This window comes from Heterocephalus glaber, unplaced genomic scaffold (genome assembly GCF_053883595.1).
Source record: "Heterocephalus glaber isolate CG9 unplaced genomic scaffold, H.glaber_assembly_v1.0 deba00000071, whole genome shotgun sequence".
NCBI classification, from domain to species: Eukaryota; Metazoa; Chordata; class Mammalia; order Rodentia; family Bathyergidae; genus Heterocephalus; species Heterocephalus glaber.
Window position 1 is genome coordinate 8,261,222 of NW_028258137.1, and position 18,191 is coordinate 8,279,412.

At 45.8% G+C, this 18,191-nt stretch overlaps 1 protein-coding gene across 4 annotated transcripts in view; it reads right to left on the reverse strand.

The window, feature by feature from the left end:
* Nucleotides 1-18,191, reverse strand: part of Wwox (WW domain containing oxidoreductase) — a 930,576-nt gene that overhangs the window by 367,622 nt on the left and 544,763 nt on the right. For 2 of the 4 annotated variants that reach the window (XR_015450909.1, XR_015450905.1), the window contains exon 8: nucleotides 1-18,191. This exon is cut by the window's left edge and continues 131,606 nt beyond it; it is cut by the window's right edge and continues 253,147 nt beyond it. The exons of the other annotated variants lie outside the window; for them this stretch is intronic. The gene's annotated coding sequence lies outside the window, so the exon portion shown is untranslated. 4 annotated transcript variants of the gene reach the window in all.

The following is an 18,191-nucleotide window of genomic DNA, read 5'->3' on the forward strand; positions in this document are numbered from 1 at the left end:
GCTAAGCCAAGTACACGAGACCTGTCTTCCACCCAGGTGTGGATTCATGGGGGGGCACGGCCGTGCGTACCAATCACTGGGGTATGGGAGGAACCCCACACAGGAGATGGGGGGTGTGGAAGGTACATCAAGTCACAAGCTGCCACTGTGGCTTGGGAATGAACTCACCTTGAGTTAAGGCTAACCTTAAGCTAGAGCTTGTGGGTATTTATCATTTTGAACCTCAGACTTCCCATCTGTGAAGTGGGCAGCAATATCCACAGTCAAGGTGAAATGGGACAGCATCAAAGGGAAGTGCTTGCTCCAGTACCTGCCAGGACCAGACAAACAGGATACTGGACCACAGCACCAAGAAATAATGATTCCTTAAAAAAAAAAAAGCTCTGAAACTTCGCTGACCTGAACTTCATTACCAGATGTCCTTAGCTTCTTCAAATCTATCTTATAGCTTGATGCAGAGTCTGAAAACATATTTGCTTTGTAAAAAATAAAGGTGGAAGGGTGGCTCCAAACTGATTCAATCCTACTTAGCATGGCATGCAGTACTTACTGGTGCTACCTGGGCCAGCATGTTCCAGTTTCCTAAGCACAATCTGCTAGGCATTGGTTGTGTGTTGTCCTATTTAATTCCCCAATAACAACTACCGGAATCCCCAATTTAGAGATGAGAAAGTGGAGGAATAGGAACAGGAGCAGACTGAGTTAAGGAGCATGCGCATGTCACAGGCAGCACTCAGTGTGGGGAGGCCTGGCTTTCAGAATGTCAGGGTTCCAACCACTTCCAAGTCCAGTGAGATCTAGAGAAGGCCTAGAAGGAATGCTCTGACAGTGCCGGATCATGTCTTTGAGCCAAGCTTTGCACACTGCCGTTTCCCCTTCAGTTTCCAAGTATCTTATGAGTCTGGAAGTGGGATTAGAGTTTTCTCTTGCAGAGAGAAGTAAATGAGGAACTGAATAAGTGTCACCACATGGTCCTGGGCTTAGAGTATTGCTGGCCACCCAGTGACTTTGACTCTGAGGACTCAGGCTCAGGATATACTATTTTCCAGTGTCCGGTAGGACAAAGCTAAAAGGGAGGATCATACCACTCGGGGTTCAGGAGAAAGTAGTGGAGCAAATGCCAATGTTCACTGGCTAAAGGAAACAAAAGGTAGGAACCCAGAGGAAAAACAGAACTCGAGGCTAATGATGTCGTTGTTATAATAATCCCCCCACCGAGGTTGATGGACACCCACTCCTTGAGGGAAACCCTGCTGGGACCATATTTCTGGCTCATGTCCAATCCTGAAGGAAGGAATTTCCATCCCCAGATCCTCTGGGTTGTAGAGAGGGGAGTGTGCAACCCCTTGACCTCCCTGCTGGGGGCGCTTCAGTGACTTCTCTGCTTCAGTAAGAGATGAAGAGGCAAGGAATGAATGCATTTCAGTTCTCAGAGTAGACAAGCCACAGAGGGGCAAAAGTCAGGCCCAATTATACTCATCAAAAAGCTACCAAAAAACTACATAGGTTGGGGGAGTCGCCACACTGGGACTCTCAAAGGCTCTGCTGTGAACAGTCAGAACACTCACAAGTCTCAAACCCATGGGATATTTTTGTTTCATGTTATTATTGGTGAGGGCTGAATATAGTCCTGAGACTCTTTCAGTTCAAAGAACAGGCAGAAGAGAGGAGAAGAGCCAGGGAGGCAAAAGGAATTGAAGTATTTCAGGAACCAGACCCTTCTAAAAATACCACCCTGTTTGATGAAGGTGGATGATTAGGTCTCCTCTTCTCCAAAGCCTGAAATGGCTCCATTACCGGCAAAGAAGGCTGTGACCTCTCCCACCATCTGCAGACTTACTGTCTCCCACCCTCGCCCACAGCCCCTCTCCCTGAATAGACTGGATATGATGGTCATGTGGGACCCTAAGCTGTCCCCTGGCTGTGTCAGTGTCCTCAGGCTTCCTGAGCTTGCTCACATTCGTGCACCTGCTTGGAAAGCCCTCTCCCTCCCTTCTCTGAAGGGAAGAAAAATCCCATTATCTTTCCAGCATCTCTGACTGTGACTGCCCATGTGAGACTCTCTTGATTCCCCACGCCGAGGGTGCTGATGTTTTTGGGCCCTGCTCCTCTGTCCTCTCCCGCACCTGAACTCAGCCCTCTCTGCAGCTGTATGTGGCCCTGTCTCATTCTCAAAACCATGAGTAAGTACCACTGGCAAGGAAAATGTTCAATTTATCTTTGCACTCCACAGTAACTATTTGCTGATGGCTGCCCATGTGATGAGAGGGCAGAGCTTCTCCTGAGGTACCTCGCAGGCCAGAACCATACAACACACACACACACACACACACGCACACATACACACACGGGGTCTTTCAAGGAGCTGGCTGGAGAAACAATATGAGTCATGGCAACGTGGATTCCTACACCCAACTGAGCTCTTGGTTGAATGAAAGTCCCCAGCCTTTCTTGCAAGAAACTCTGGAATGGGTTCTTCCAAGGAGCAGGAAATGTCAAATGAGATGTATGTCCAGACACTAACATATCCATGTGTCGCCTTAAATGTTCTGAGAGGATCTCATTTCGGCCCTGTTCTGTCAAAATAGTATTTTCAAATTCCACCAAAAGCCTGGATAAAATGTGTTAATTCAAATTGTGGAGCTTCCATCAAAGTATGCGAAGTATGCCAACAGAGGTTGACTACAATAAGTATGTTTCCGCCAGGCTCCCTGTTCATAATTCACAGGCAAAGGACCGCCCGATCCCAATGAGCTCAAGCCTGTTTGTGCTTTTCTTTGTGTGGTGCCTCCTGCCCACCTTCCCGGGACTCCTCCTTTTGGGTTATTTGTTCAGACTTCAGCTCCAGACACACCACTGTGATTTCCTTTTTAATAAACACTATCCAGTTAGGAGCGGGAAACAATGAGAGGCACCTGCACTCTATTATAACTTCTCATTCCACCCACCAGCTCCCAGCTATGAATAAGTGAGAACCACCAGTCCAAGAATAGTAACAGTGCTTTCCCATAAACACACTGTCATAAAACTCCGGCTAACATGAAGGACGAAGTACCCCACTGTTCTACTGTTGCAAACGAGGTAGGAATGCCACTCAGCGCGCCAAGTATCTACTGTCTGCGGCCAGTGACTGACCCATGGGTGGGACAATGGACAGTCCATCCCATGCTAGGAAATAGCTCAACATTCCTGAAATCTTGGGGGGGGGGTTCTAATTAATGACAGTCCTGATCCAGAGGCAGGAGTAGCAGAGGAAAGAACACGGTGCATATAGTTCGGAACCACGCACTCAGGCTCCATCTCATTCACAGAAGCAGCTCCTAGCGAGTGCTTACTGCGCATGTGCAGGTGGCGTTCTGGGGCTGACACTGGGAAAAGCAGGCTGAGGCTCCGGACTCTCGGAGCGGCCCAGTCCAGCCACTCTTGAGCAGGGCCACCTTGAGCAAAGTGCCTGATGTCAGAGTCTCTGATCCCAGCAGTGAGTGGGCCAGTCTCCTCCCCGAGTTTTCAGAGTGAGGGTTCTCATCTCCTCTCTGCTTAAAGCAGGGGTGAGCTGCTAAGCCGTGGGGGTGGTGATGGGCACTGTTTTTTGTGTTCCCTGTATCCCCGAAAGCATTTATCACCTGCAAAGGGAAAGAGGGTGACCGTACGGGGGAGAACACAGCAAACATCTTGTTAACCAAAAAATCACCAGCAGCACTGCGGCCAAGAAGGGTGCTCGCGCGCGCGCGCGTGCGCGCGCACACACACACACACACACACACACACACACAGTCAGTCCCTCCATAAGAAGCACTGAGAAGGAAGTAACTCACTTCAGCACTTTGTGTTGTGATAAAATCTCCAAGACAAACACTGTGCCGTCTTAACTATGTGAAGTGTGCTATTCCGGGGCGTCTGTTACGTCCATCACCACTCTTTCCAAGCTCACATATGGCCCCAAACAGAACAGGAGCTTCGCGGGCCACAGATCGGTACGGCACCCCGAGGACCTCCGACCTCACTGGAGCTGGGTGGTCAGACCACCGCAGGAGCTTCCTATGGGCGACCCCTGCTTCCGTCCTCACCCCCATCCTTGGCCTAGCCAGGTGATCCTCCGAGAGGTGAATCACCTCTGTGATCGTCCATGCTCACAGGCCTGGAGGAAGATTGCCTGCCATCTCTCTTAGCGTACACTCTGGCCAAGTGCCAGTTCTCAGGCACCCTCTTGTCCCTTTATTTATGCACACTCACTCACTATGTTGCAGCTGTTCATGTTTTTTTCTCCTTTTCCTATTCTTGACCTCAGGGCCTTTGCACTTGCTGTTCCTTCTGCCTAGAATGCTCTGCCACCAGTCATCACGTCCTTCAGGTGTCTGCTCGATGTCACCTTTCCTGAGAGACCTCCCTTGAACACTCTACCAAACAGCACACCCGACCCTTCTCACCCTCCTCCCCTGCTTATTTTTCCACAGCACTCATGAGCATCTGCCCCAGCCATGACCAGATCACTTACAGGTGTCAAATCCTGCTGCCACTGCTCGGCTTGGGGCCAAGCAGGCAGCATGTCAAGCTTTGCCAGCAGAGGGCACTGGAGAGGCACTGGTGGCCTCAGGGTCTGCTGTGGTGCTCTCAGAGGACAGCTCCCTGTGGCAGGACACCCACACTCTCAGAGGGAGACATCCTAGCACTCCACCCCTGCTGCAGATTTCTGATGGCTTCCACACCAGGGCACCTCCCATAGACATCTTCACGGGCACTAAAGACAGCAGCTTCCCTGCGCCTCCCACCTTTGCAGGCCTCGGTGAAAACTTCTCCACCACTCATTGGAAGGTGGCCTGGTCTAGACCCAGTGGCAAGTGGAAGTCCACCTCCTCCTGCCTTGGGTGTACTCTCAGCCCTCAGGGTAGTGGCTGCTCCCAGGTCTATATTCCTGGATTGTTTAGCATTCTTTATTCCTTAGCAACCAGCACTGCACTGTTGGTGATAATTTTTAATAGCAAATCTTGCCTGTTAAAATTACTCTGTAGTTTCTGTCTCCTAACTGGATCCTGATTGATACAGTCACAAACATTAGAAATAGGTCGATAAATGGGGTCTGGGGGTTGTATTTGTTAATTATCCATTTTATCCCTACCCTTCACAGAATGCGACCAAGGTGTTCGCTTTGTTTACTACTATGTCTCCACTGGTAAGAATCCATTCTTCACACATTATAGGCACTGGATAAGTCCAGGGTGGAAGGAAGGAAGGGAGGGAGAGGGAGGGAGAAACAACCTGCCCCCGCTGGGCCATGCTGCTTGCAGACAGCGGTGGTGGAGGGGCATGACCTCCTTTCTCCACGTTGGGAAAGCCCTAGTTTCTGGTGAGAATATTCACTTTCTCATTCTATAGAAAGGCCTACCAGAAAACTGTGAAATGAGAATTTCATGAAAGCATAAAACATTTCTGATAATTAAAGTGCTCAGCAATTAGAGTGGTCAGCTACACTCCAATCTACTGAGTTGATTTCAGAACCTCAGAAACTTATGAAGAAAATCTATGCAGAGACCAGAAAGCTCTAAAGTTTTTTTTTTTTTCCTGTATCCTTTTTAGCTTGAGATTTTCTTTTTCATCAGATTTATTTTTTAAAACTAAGGCCCAGTTCTTTTAGAATCATGCTGGCCATACTTGGCTGCTTACAAAATAAACCAAAAAGAAAACTACAAAATCCCAAAGTCACAAATTACAATTACCTAGTAAAACACATAATAAGAACATAATGCAGCTAATGGAAGAATACAAGGGTGTGCAATATAAACCTCCCAATGTAAATAACAACTGTCTATTTCGATTAGTGTTTTCGTTTTACCTCAAATTCTAAACAGTACCAGAAGAAATTAGCACAGTCAAAATTCATGGTCTGGAATGCAGCCATGAACCAAAACAACGCAAGATAAAAAAGCATCCGGGTGTCAAAAATGGATGTTATTTTTCCCAAAGATATACAAATGGCCAATAAGCGTATGACATGCTCCACATCATTGGTCATTAAGAAAATGCAAAGCAAAGCAACAATGAGATCCTCCTTTATTCCTTCAAGGATGGATAAATTAAAACAAGAAGGGAAAGTAACTGGCATTGGATGTGGAGAAACTGAAACCTTCATACATTGCTGGTAAGAATGAAAAAGGATGTTATTGTTGGAAACAGTTTGGCTGGTCCTCAAAAGGTTAAACTCAGACCTATCATCTGATCCACTAATTTCACTCCTATCTATTGAGAGCAGAGATGTGAACAGGTAACAATGTTTACAAGAATATTATTCACACTCACCACAAGGTAGAAGCAACCCAAGCACCCATCACTAGATGAATGGATAACATGGTACATGCATACATGGACTATCATTGCAGCATAGGAAAGAATGACATTTTGAAATATGCTTCAACATGGGCAGACCTCACAGAAATAGAAAATAAGAGGCTTATCAGGGCCTTACTTGGAAGAATAAGGAAGCAGGTTATTACATAACAGACAAAGAGTAGAAAATGATAAAAAAGTTTTAGTCCTGCTTTCTCCACAGGTGATCTAAGACCCTCAGTGAATGTCTGAAATGAGAGATAGTACTGAACCCTAACTGTGACACTATGACAGTTGATCTGAAGGCTAAGTGGCTTATGGATGAGTAGCATATACAATGTGGATACACAGGACAAAGCCATGAGTCACATCCTCGGTGAGATGGAGCAGGACAGAGTGAGACTGCGTCATGCTACTCAGGATGGTGTGATATTTAAAACTTATGAATCATTTACTTCTGGAGTTTTCCATTTAATATTTTTGGATCACTGTTGAGCGTGGGTAATTGAAATCATGGACAGAAAAGGTGTAGATAACTGGGCCTCATAGTGGTGATGGTTCTATAATGTGAATGCATTTAATGTCACTGAATTGTGCACTTTTGAATGATTAAACTGATAAAAAAAAACCCATGTTACATGTTTTATCACTAGAAAAAAATAGTGCTTATACTACCTGAGTACTGAAATCTACAGGACAGCTTGATAAGGCCTTGTTTTGGACCTAGTTACTTTTAGTTTCCAAACAACTCTAACAAACTTGATTAACTGGATTCTTCTTCTGTGGGTTTGAAGATAGTTCACTCATAAGACTTCTGCACATTTTAATAAGGTTGGCATTTTAATAAGGGAGGGATGAAGGAGAGCAAGACCTTCTGCCAGTCCTGGATGATCCAAGTTTACCTAGTGGAATCCTTATAGAACAGCCTAGAAATCAACAAGATGTGCAGTGTGTCTGCTCTCTTGGGCCAGGTATGTGGGCCAGGCCCAGACAGAGCCCATTCTATTAACCATCAGGGGACAATGCATGTGCACAGATAGCCTCTCAGCCACAGCTGGTGTTGCAACAGAAAAGCCTGGAAGGACAAGTCCTGGAGAGGTGAGAGGTGAATGACCAGAGGGAATTCCATGCAGAACAGGGTGGTAAAGACTAGAGAGACCAGAAGGACCACTGGGGAGGTGCACCAGGTAAGCTGGCAGCATCAGATGTGCCCTGCAGCTGGTACAGTGGTGCAGGTAGTGCAACCCACCTGCCTGCCTGAGGTCAGCTATATAGGTGTACACAGCAGGGTGTTAAAGGGGGCTGCAACGGCCAAGCTATGGCCTGATGCACCACAGTGCACAATGTGGCCAAGTGGACCAGCAGCATCACCAGAGCTGAAAGAATGGAAATGCCATGGGCCTGGAAATTCACAAATCTTCTTTGAATAACTCTCTAGGTACTTTTGACACCGTTAAAATACTCTAGGGTCACACCACTGAGAATACCCAGGCCTTACTGTAAGTGGCTTCCCAAGGGCTCTTGATGCTCTCTCCAAGAGGTCCTTCTGGCCTAACTCAGGCTACAGGATGTCCCTGACTCTGACATGAAGCATTTGGTCTCTGTCCCACACTCCTCCAAAACCAGTCATGGCACTTGGTGCTCTGTAGCCTTTCCCACTCAGACCTGTCTCCCACTGGATTTCGTGGATTCAGTCCTACCTTTGCCATACTTCCAAGTGTCTGGGACTTCTGATCACCCCTTGCTTCTCACAACTGCTGCACACCCGTGCCAGAGAAATCTGTGCCTCCTCCATGCTTCTCTCTCAGGTCCACCCCTTTCCCTGTCCCCTTTGGCACCACTGCTCAGGACAGGATGGAAATGTGGGATGGATTCTTCTACAGGACTGATTTTTGCCCTTGGTTGTGAAACTTCCCAAATGAAATTCTACTTGACAGGCATTTGCTTGTGGTCTTGGTCCTTCCTCAGTCTTAGCCATCACTCAAGGTTCCTAAAAGCTCCAAGGACAACAAAAGTAGACCTCGGTCCTAAAGACACACTGTAGAAACTCAAACACTTCCATTTGCAAGAGTAAATTCTTTCAAAATGCTATGCTACCCACAATAAACCCACTAAAGCTTTGTTATGAACAACAGTAGTGAGCAATGAGGTCAGACATAAATGGGATATTCACCATGTTCCAGACACTGTCCTAAGCACCTTGCAGAATCCCTTCATGAAATCCTCACAACCTCAGGAGGTAGGTCCTGGAATTGCCCCCTATTTTGCCAAAAGGGGAAACTGAGCTCTTGCTAGCCTCAGGTAACTTGTCCAAGGTTGTCACCAAAAATGTGGAGGAGCCAGGCATAAAAATTTGGCTTGCATGCTTCCAAACCAAGCCATTCATTGCACATGTAAGTAAAGAGATGAAGGACAGGAAGAGGAACGTTAATTCAGGGGGCAGAAAGAAGGGGACACAAAGTCTGCAGAAGCAGGTACTGTTTGGGAAGGAAGCCATCCTGATCCTCCAAGCCCACTCCCAGAAGCAGCATCTTCCCAGAATGTGGACTCATCTCCCACAGGAAGGCAGGACGACCTGCGAAGGGGGCCTGAACAGCATGCTTTATGGAATCAGGACCTGCTGCCTCGGACACGGACATGCTGCCCGAGAGGCACCATGGGCTGGGCTGGAGAGCTGCTGCCCTTCTTCCCTTCCTCTCACACAACCCTGCTTTCTGGCAGGGCAGGAATGTGGAGCTGTTTAACAACACCCAACCACATTCTGAACAAGGCGCCAGAAGGCTGAAACAACACGAACTGCTGAGTGGAGGAGAACCGGTGCATTCTCAGCAAAGATGGGGCCATGATCGCTGTTCTGGAGCACCAGCTGATTCTACTCACGTTGCCACTTCCGCATCCCTTGCTGCAAACATTTCTTGTATCCTGTGCAGCTGGTGCCACTCGAGCACAGCCTGGGCAGAGGTCCAACCCGCATCCCACCACACAGAGGATGGAGGGTGGAGAGATCAGGGTGCTCTGGCTCCAGGGAGCTGGGCCTGCACGATAGCCTGTGTGCGCTTTGAAAACTCTGCAGGACAGTCAGACAGACAAGAGCCAAGTCCACCATGCCAGCGAGTATGCTTTGGATAGGTCTTAACTGTACACTGGAGGGATGAGTCAAAATCAGATAGGGGAGAGAAAAATCAAAAGGAATTGAGACAAAATGAGTACCAAAAATAACTTGTTGAACAAGTGTTTCATGAAGACCTACTTTGTACAAGACCCAGTGGAAGGGGCTGAGAATACAATAGTGATCAGGTCAGGCTTTGCTTCTAAGACAGCAACTGAGCAGAAAAAATATATATATATATCCGAAGTTGTGGCTAGGCCTGGTACTTAGCAGTTATCCATTAGCTGAACTGAAATGAGTAAATGCTTCACTCTAGTATGTGAGGGTGAAACAAACAAAGAAAAAGCACATGGAAAATTAGAACATTTTAATTCATGAGAGTGAAAGCGCAACACACCAAAATTAGTGGGATGCAGCTAAAGTAGTACTTAGAGGGAAATCAATAGCTTTGTAATAATCATAGAAACCGTGACATATGATTGATGGCTTTCTGGCCTTTGACTGTGATGCTTTCAGGAGTCAAAACTGGTTTGGGAAAAATTCAGCTTCATAGCCCCAGAGCCTGAATAGTGCTTTCTCACAGAGCAGGGGCCAAGTAGCTACTCTGATGCAATGCAAGTGTCCCAGCCTGAGTACTAGGGGGGCTCTCTCTGGTTGCATTTCTGCATTGAAGGCCATTGCTCATCGGGTTCACCCTGCCTGGTAAACTCCTCCCAGCCTTTTGTGCCTTCAAAACTAACTCATATTTACTAAGCTGAGCACTAGTCCCTGTGTGAGTCCTTCACAAGGGTCATCTCATTGATTCTGCAGGTGCAATTGTGATTTCCCACATTATAGAAACAGAAACCGAGGCCCAGAGAGGTACATGGCCTGTCTCACATAGCTGGGATGTGGGAGAACTGGGACTCGAAACCAGGCAGAGAAAACTCAGATCTCCTCCCCGCCATCACAGTGGATGACCACGTCCCACTCAGGACTCAGCTCCATAGCATTTCTAGGCTAGTGTCTTCCTGTGTGACCTCTGAGCACCCTATAACTGCTGTCACTACTGCATTGCCACCATGAGGGTGGTGCTCTGCCGCCCTGTGTGCTGAGTTTTTCATTACAGGACCTCCTGGGTCTTATGTCTCCGCAGTCTCCTCACTGGCTCCACACATATGGGATGCAGACCAGACTACCACATGGGTGTGGGTGAGCAGCTTCACTTCCAGCACTCACAGGAGTCAGCTGGAGATTTTTGTTAAACTCGTGACTTGCCAGGTCTGGGGTCTGACCTGAACTTCTGCCATCCTAACAAGCTCCTAGCAGATGATGTAGCAGGCTCATGGACCAGGCCATAAGCATCTAAGGGACAGATGAAAGAGCAGAATCTGTGCAGAGAACTATTAACTGAAGACATTCCTTAAGTCCATGATCTTGGGCATGCTGGGCTTAGAGTCATAGTGTATAAAATGGGAACAGTCAGACCTAACTTTTAGGGTTGGCGTGAAGGGATGAAGTCAGATAACTGCTGTGAAGATACCGGCACAGATGTGACACCAAATAGGACTGATGTCTTGTTAATCTGAAAAGTTCTCATGATATTTATTTGTTAACTCATACTGTTGATTTTCTCAAACTTTTCTTAGGTTGTCTCTGCCTTCTGTACTTAATTGACTGACTCCCTTACAGAGAGGGGCGGTCATGGTTTACTAGTTCCGTATTCGGTTTGTGTTATGGTTTCTATCTAGGTGTCCCCTAAGAGTCTCGTGTGCTCACGGGGGGCTTTGGGGAGGTAACTGGATGAGGGAGGTCATGTAGCTCCCTTGCTGTCAGGAAGTGCGGCCTGGTCAGAAGCGGTGGGTCACTCCGCCTTAGTGTGGAGAGGAGAGGCTTATGTCCCTCCCCAGCTCCTCTCTTCACTTTCTGCTTCCACTAGGCCCCTCTACCATGGCACCCCACCTTGGAGCCACCCCACTATGGACTGGAACGAAAGCCAAAATGAACCTCTTCTCACTTAAGTTTTGGGTGTCAGGTACTTTGTTCCAGCAACGAGGGAAGTACTGAGAACAGTTCACCCACACTGGCTCAGCTTTATTGCATGATTTCCCTCCTTGGTTTGTCGACAGGTTTTTTTTTTCTCCTTGTACCAAAGAGGTTAATATCCAAATCCAAAAGAGAACGTAGCATTACCAAGATGACGTGGCGGCACCCCAAGTGAGATCTCCCAAAGTGTATCAGGCGATTGACAACTCTTGTGAGAATGAACGGGGTGGTCAGATGTCACAAGGAACATGAGTGTGTCAGGCATGCTTGAAAAGCCCATCTTGTCTAGACCAGTGAGAGCCCTGAGGTCATGAACATTGGTGTTAGCCTGTGATCTTCTCCACACGCTAGAGGTACTTGGTTTCAAAGGGCCTCTTTGAGCAGGTCAACTGCTTCCCTCAGAACCAGAGCTGAGTGGTGCTCTCTGACCCAGACTCTAGGATTTTGCTCTCGACCAAAGAAAAGGGCAAGCACCTGTTCTTGAAGGGAAGGTACAGACACAAAACTCCTAGGCTGTGGTGGGCATCTTCTCCTGACTGTGTTTAGGAGAGCGCAGGTTTGAAGACTGTGTTAGGATAAGTAAAGCCACTTCCCAAAGTTGTTCACGTCTGAGTCCCCAGACTATGTTACAATCATGGCAGCCAGGGGTACAATACAAGATAAGGACCTTGTGACGGGGGACATCCTGTACTACACAGGGGGACCAATGAGGGTGCCAGGCTGCTCATAAGAGAGAAGCAACAGGGTCAGAGTCAGAGAAAGAGATGGGGTGATCGGAGCAGGAGTTGGAGTGATGTGGCCACAAGCCAAGAAATGCTCGAATCCTCTAGAATTTACAAGATGCAAAAAATAGATCCCCCCAAAGCCTCCAGAAGGAACCATTCCTGATGACATTAAGATTCTTGGATTGTGACCTCCAAAACCATAGGAAAATATATTTGTGATGTTTACAGCCAAGAAGCCTATGCTAATTTGTTAAGACAGCAAGAGGAAACTATCACAGGGAGCATGCAGTCTCAGGTTCAAATTTCTACCCTGCACCGATTATGGACATGTGGCCCAACATTCTCAAGTTTCCATTTCCCTGTCCTTGGACTGGGAACATGGTATGGATTCAGTGAGAACCTATGTTAACACCTGACACATGAGCAGGTTTCCCATTGCTCTGCGATGACACTGTACATCAAGAGAACAGTACAAGAACAATAAAACCAAAAGGCTCATTGGCTTAGTTCATCATCACAGGCTCCAAACTCAATAGCAGTGAAGGAAGAGGAAACAGAGAGAGGCAAAAATAGAAGAAGATATTATCTTTGGGAACAGAAGAGAATATTTTCTGTGCTCTGCCTGGCACTTCATAGGTACCTGGCACATGCTTAAGAACTTGTTTCTTATTGAGCTTGTTGGCACCTTGTTTTCCCACCATTCCCACATTCCAAATACCTCTGCATTCACCTGCAGTGTGTCCTTGGGTGATCCACATGTTCTAACACTTCTCCATGTAATCTCTTAATCCCCATTCTGCATCAAGGTATGGCTTCATTGGAGAAAGTTTGGATCAGCCAGGAAGGTTCTGCCAGCAAACATATATGACCCATACACTCTTAAATCAAAGTGGAAGGTACTAACCCACATACAGGAGGGGCTGTTCTAGCCTCCAGGCACAGGCCACAGGAGCTAAGATGCAACAAGCCCACACTATGGTCCTTGCTATTGCCTGCAAAGGTTTCTTCTTCCCCTTCCCCTTTCCCTTCCTACTCTTCCTCCTCCTCCTTTTCCTTCTTCCCCTCCCCCCTCCTCTTTCCTGTCCTCTCCTCCTCCTTCTCCTTCTTCTTCTTCCTTCTTAAAAATAAAACATGGACTGGAAAGAAGACTCTTCCCTCAAACTTGAACAAAAAGTCTTCAAAGATGTAGTGATGGAAACATGGCGACTGAAACAGATCTTCTTTATGGTGGATGCCATCGTCTTACATATATCATTTCCATTGAGTCTTTCAACAACCTAATAAATATATACTATCATCCCCATTTACCAGTGGGCTCAGGGGAGGGCAACTGCCTTCCTCAGAGCCATTCAGTGAGGAAAAAGACAGGTTTGAACCAAAGCCAGAGCTCTTAAACTCCATGCAAGAGAACAGGGAAAGACAAGATAAGAAGAAAGATCATGACTAATGGTTTCTGCCATGCAGACCTAGAGAGATGGTGATGGAATGATGTTAACAAGGTAAAGGACACTGGTGTCACTGTAAAACACACTTGGAGAGAGCATGCTTCCAATCTAAGGCAAAAGATGATGTGCCCAACCAATCTGTGGATCATTCTAATGGTGCTTGGATTCCATGTTAAATAACTTTGGTGAGATAGTTACTTCCTTTGTCTTGCTAAATGCTTCTGATTGGAGAGAATCTTGCTTTGGTATTAGTTTATTTTACTGTCACTCTGGAAGTTGCTTATCTCGCTTCTTATTGAAGATAGGATAAAACCTTAGGCTCAGCCCCTTTGCTGGCTATAACATCTTTGGATAATATGGTTCTGTTTTCACACCATGTAGTTTTATCCTCATCTAGTTTCAGTGAATCATATTTATCTTCTCTTGATGACAGAGATGAAGTTCTCTCTTAAAACAATGTTAGTAAATCTATGAATTGATTTCAAGAAAAAAGTCTCAATATTAGTAGAATCTTAAAATGTTTTAAATATTAATTAAATTACAGGGGTACATAGTGGGGGGATTGACAGAAGTTTGGAAAGGAGCACCCTGCCCAGTCCCACAGAAGGTCAGTGCTTTGGACTGAAGGTCTGTGACTCACTTTCAGTCAGACGATGGAACCCTAACCCCCATGGTCAGGGCATGAGGATGGAGCTCTCATGGGGGAGACGGTGCCCTTTAGGAAGAGGTGATCCAGGCGTGTTGGCACACATGCCTGGAATCCCCTCGCTCTGGGAGGCTGAGGCAGGAGGATCAAAAGTTTGAGCTCAGCCTGGGAATCTTAGCAAGAACCAGCCTCAAAAATTTTTTATATATGTATACATATGTATGTATATATATGTATACATATGTATGTATGTATATATGTATACATATATGTATGTATATATATGTATATATATACATCAGTATAATGGCCCTAAGAAAGAAAGAAAGACTGAAGAGAAGAGAAAAGAAAATAGAAAAAAAGAGAAAAGAAACAGAAAACAAGGCAGAGCTGAGTTAACCTCTTTCTGCCTTGTGAGGACTCAGCAAGGAGGCAGCTGTCTGGAACCAGGACGACAGCCCTTCACCTCTTGGTTGACCAGTTGACCACACTGATGCTCTGATCTCAGTTGTGTAGCTTCCAGAATTGTGTGGAATGAATGTTTCCCATTTTAGTCACCCGGAGTAAGGTATTTTTGTTACAACAGCAGCCTGAGCTACTACACTCAGCTACAATACAAGGCTGAGATGGTCACGAAGTTACTTGTGCTCTCCTTCGTGGAACAGGATGCCATCAGGGACAGCATCACACAAAAAGTTTCCAGAGCTGCTTTAGGGACCACTGTCCACACTGTGATCCACCAGGTGCGTCCTGCCCATGCCGCTGGCACCTTCTGTTTTGACAGCCACCCTTTAGGGCTCATCATGAGAGTGATCCAGGATCATCGAGGCTGCACCATGTACTTGCAGAAGTCAGGTAAGCAGGCAGTACCTTCTTAGGAAGACTTAATCTAAAATAAATTTAAACATTTATAATACAGTACTCTTGAAGGATTAACCCAACTGCTTGTTAATTGTTAAACTCCAACCACCTGTAAAATCTCAACAAGCTTGAGCATCCATGGTCCTGGCTGGTCTCTGCCACCCTAACACATCACACCACAAAGAAGGGGCAAGATGTCCAACAGCCAGTGACAGTGTCCGAGGTGAGGTCGCACTTCCCAAAACAAACCTCACTCTACATGGAGGTGAGGGGAGAATGTAACAACTTACTTACTTTACGTAGTTCCAAGCAGTTAGTAGTCTGAACTCTAAATAAGCAACTAAGGATTAGTTTTCCAAATGTATTCTATTAGTTATTTATTGATGTGTAACAACTTATCCCAAAGCTGAGAAGTCAGAAACAATAATGAATGTGTACAGTTTCACACAGAGTTTCTGCGGGTCAGAAAGTTGGGAACATCTGAGCTTAGCAGTTCTGACTCGGGGTCTCCAATACAGTGCCTGTAAACCTTGTCACCAAGACCAAGGAATCTGTTTCCAAGATGGCGCCCACATATAGCTACTGCCTGGAGGCCTCAGTTCCTCTCATGGGGAAGCTTACATATCCACACAAGATGGCTGGTGGCTTTTTCCAGAGGGAGGAACCCAAGAGCAAGGAAGGCAGAACCTTCATCTCTGGTAGCCTCACCTCAGAAGTCATATGCTCTGACTTCAGTAGTCTGTGTGGGACAAGACCACCTTGAGATGTGACTACAAAGGACTGAGAATCACAGGAGCCACTTTCTCCCACTTGTATTAGATTCTTTGCCCAGTACCTTAAAGCCAGGTACAGTAGTTGTTTAAATGCAGTTAATGGAAAATGAATGAACAAACAGGGTGAAATGGAGGGATATTAAAACACCGAAATGTACCCACCAGTACAGAGTCCCAATAACTAAGGAAACTCACATAGGAATATTATTAAATTTTTCTCAGAACCCTAAAAGTAATTTCTTCCCCCAACCTGTCTCTTATATTTGGCAGTGTGTTTTGGCTAAAATCCATCTTCTAATGGTGTCAGGTAAACTACTGCCTAACTAATCTTTTTTTAGAATCCCAGACTGTGTAAACTTTAGAGCTTCCTGAATGGTGTCTGAGAGTCCTCTGGCGTTCTGTCCTTTCTCAACTGCCTTCACTCTGACTCCTGTAGCTGCTCATTCTATTGATTTTTCAGTTCTAAATCCACATTAAATAAACCCAGTTTTGAAAACTGCAAACATGACACGTACTTCACTACTTTCAGCAACTGGGTCAACTAGAAAGGGAGAAAAACTGACTCTGTCCAATGTCTGCATTTGTCCAAGGTGGCTCATATGGTAAGTCCACACTTTCCAAACTCCATCCCCTTACCTCTCCTTCTCTTTACCAGCATTCTTCTTTTCTGACAGAGGTCTAAAGACGGGGTCACTGCTGAGACTTCTCAGGCTCAAGAGCTTATGAGTTAGACTTCTCCTCCCTGGGTTATACTATTGCACAGTTTATAAACTATTATCAGAATACTGGTCACGGTGGCTAGGAAGGGTGAAGGGAGGGATAATAAGGAGGGCTGGACAATGGTTAGCAAAATGAGTTCCACAGGAGGAATGTTCCACAGCACCACAGGGGAGCTATAGTTCACAATAACCTAGTACATATTAAAAAAAACAACAACAATTTAAGAGAGGAGTTTGAAATTGCCCAACACAAAGACATGACAAGTGTTTAAGGAGATGAAAATGCTAATTACCTTGCTTTGATCATCACACATTCTGTTCATATATCAAATTATTCACTGTACCCTATAAATATGTACAATTATGCATCAGTTAATACATAAGAAATGAATTTTTTTAAAGTGCTACCACTGATTTACAGACCTACAATATGCAAGAAAATAATTATCCTTGGCTTGTGTTTTTGCAACAATCCAGTGACACTGTGATCATTATGAATATGACTTGTCCACAGAGGAGGTAACTTGAAGACCTAAGGCTATTTAACTGTGGAATTGGGACTAGAACCAGGGATGTTTGTCAATTGTCTCCATGCTGTTTCTCAGGGATGACACTGAACATACTAAACAGTTGTCACTGACCAATTTGCATGGCCACTGTAATGTCCCTGGAGCCTCCTGTGCCCCTCAATAATGAGTAATATTTCTTCAGGTGATGAATTGCTCAGGCATCCTAATGGGATGTGGGGCACTTGATGGACTCAGGGAAGGACTATTTACCAAATAAGGTGGAGGGATTTGATATAACATTAGTAACATTAATACCTGGTAGCTACTAGTTGAAGAACATGCCTGCTCCTTCCATATCATCAGGCATCAGACACTCTTAAAGTGATCAGTATCATGAGGCTCCATTGTCCCCACGAGAAGAACATGGTCCAAGAGAATGGCAACAAGGCCTGCTTTATCTATGTTGTGGGGCAGTCAATGGCATTCTTTATCATCTGCAAAGGTCTAACACACTCTCTCCAGCTCCTGTGGTCAAGAGCCTTCAGAAGAGGCCTCTCTCTTCTGAGTACTCATTGCTAGTGCAAATGGTGAGCTCCTTGTGGATGGCAGCCCCTCCCCAGGCAGGGCACTATGCTCAGCCAACAGCAGACCCTGCAAAACACAGAACAGACTGTTACTGCCCACTGGCTGAGGTAGTGCGGCTCACCATCATGACCACCCAAACCATATGACAGGGCCACAGAGCTCATCACTACAAACTCAGAGGCCCCGGTGAGGGATGGCAAGATATCTATTTTCCTTATTTCAAAAAACATGACCAAAGCAGTGCATTTATTTGTACTGAGGCTATGCTTGATAATTATAACACACATTTTTCATGTTTTTGGACACAATTAAAAAGTCTCAAACCTGGAACTTTTGACAGTAGGAGAAAGTAAATTTATCTTCAATAAATACCATTTATTTGGAAAGGGGAGAAACTTTAAGAGTATAGAATTCAAGCAGAGAGGGGAAAGAAGTTAATATGCGCTGAAAACTTTGGTTTTTGAATTTTGTAC